The following is a 1800-nucleotide window of genomic DNA, read 5'->3' as shown; positions in this document are numbered from 1 at the left end:
CCCGTCAGGAGGAATTCTGTGCTGTACCAAAAACCGGAGACCTTGGGAGGCAAGGTGTTCTCTAACTGGCTCTTAGCACATTTAAAAGGGGACATCTTTATCACGTAATATTCTCAGGGTCACTGCTACAGGATGCCTTATAAAAAGACTCTTTAGTATTATTTAGTAACTAAAGCAGCTTTGGTTGGACTCAAGAAAGATGTATGTTGCAAATGATTCCTGCTTTATAGTAAAACACATTGAAAATAAAATTTACCACTTACCAAAAAGCACGTGCAAGTGAGAGTATTTGAAGCCAAAGTTCTCATGTAGCTGAAAGGTCTAATTCCTACCTACTACAACATAACGTGGTCAACATGACATCATTTCCTTATTTCTACTTGACTTGGCAGTAGCGTAGCCTATAAAAACATAGTTGTCCCAAGTCCTACAAAAGCATGATAATGAGAGCACATTTCTGCATCTCTTCCAAAACATCTTTGGATGACAACTGTCATGTAAACACTGGCAGGATGAAGAAGGGCTTTCCGCGATGGCTGTGCTTTAGTCTGGCACGTGAGAACTAGTTTCAGAAAAGGCGGCATCCACATCAATTGGAGGTGGAACAGAACGTGAAATTATTTCAAGAAACAGCCTTATTCTGGGCTCTCCTGACAACACTCCCAACAGAAAACATCCAATCTTCTTGCTGTTTCTTCTCTGATCAGACATTCTTCCTTCAGTTCCCTAATTGTCTTCCTCAGTGATTTCGGGAAGTGTTTTTCTTGGTCTAAAACATTCTGAAGACTCTCCTTGGCATCCTCTAGCTCGCTGATCACATGATCTAATTTATGCTTAAGTTTCTTTGGACTATCCATTACACTGTAGCTATGTTCAAAAATGAACTGGGATTGGAATTCTTCAATACAGGAAGCACCAACAAGCTGGCGATTTTGTTGTGTGACTGGAAGGGCTTTGAGGGTGAAATTTTTTCTACAATGAAGCTTGCCTCTTTTCTCCTGGAAGTGATAGGGGGACTCGAAGATAGAAGGAATGACTCCTGGTTTCAGTTTAATGTTTGGAGTACTTCTATCAAAATCTGTCTTTTTAAAGTGCCTTGAACACAACACATCTCCTTTTTTAGGCTCCCAAATACCTGCAGCATTCACATCAAGTCTTTTCATTGCTAAGACCCACTTTCTTTTGGTGTTTTCATCTGTGGGGAATCACAGCTGCTAATAAACGGCGGGACTATCAAGGATTATCGAAGAACCAGCTACGGAGCCTGGAGTTCTGAAGATATGTTTTGAGAGGCACGGGATCCAACACTCATCTCTCAGTTTTTTTTCGAATACATGGAACATCAGTCCTTTTAACTTGGAATTGGGCAAGCAGCGAGAGGCACATCCAATGGCTGAACAACATTTCACCATGATTTTAGCAAATCATCACAGAATTGCCAAGATCATGGTGGTTTATAAGGCTAGTCACTTGGCTATGCCCCCTAGAGGAGGAGGGTTCCAATTCCATGGGCCGTCCTTAGACACCAGACTGCACATCTGGGCACACTCGGTGCTCCAGGCCTACTAAGAGCCGCTTCTCTCGCAGCTCAGTCTCCTTCCCGGTGACCTGACATCTACACGGCAGCGCTCGCATGTCCGTCCACAGGCAGCCTACCATTCTTTTTTTTTTTAATTTTATTTATTTATTTATTTATTTATTTATTTGAGAGTGACAGACACAGAGAGAAAGACAGATAGAGGGAGAGAGAGAGAATGGGCACGCCAGGGCTTCCAGCCTCTGCAAACGAACTACAGACGC

The 1800-nt window shown here is 42.6% G+C and overlaps 1 pseudogene; it reads right to left on the bottom strand.

Annotated features, from left to right (window-relative positions):
- Window positions 1-635: 635 nt before the first annotated feature.
- Window positions 636-1412, bottom strand: LOC123463592 (annotated as a pseudogene).
- Between the last annotated feature and the right edge of the window lie 388 nt (window positions 1413-1800).

This window comes from Jaculus jaculus, chromosome 1 (assembly GCF_020740685.1).
Source record: "Jaculus jaculus isolate mJacJac1 chromosome 1, mJacJac1.mat.Y.cur, whole genome shotgun sequence".
NCBI classification, from domain to species: domain Eukaryota; kingdom Metazoa; phylum Chordata; class Mammalia; order Rodentia; family Dipodidae; genus Jaculus; species Jaculus jaculus.
This window is presented reverse-complemented; position numbering and strand designations above follow the sequence as displayed.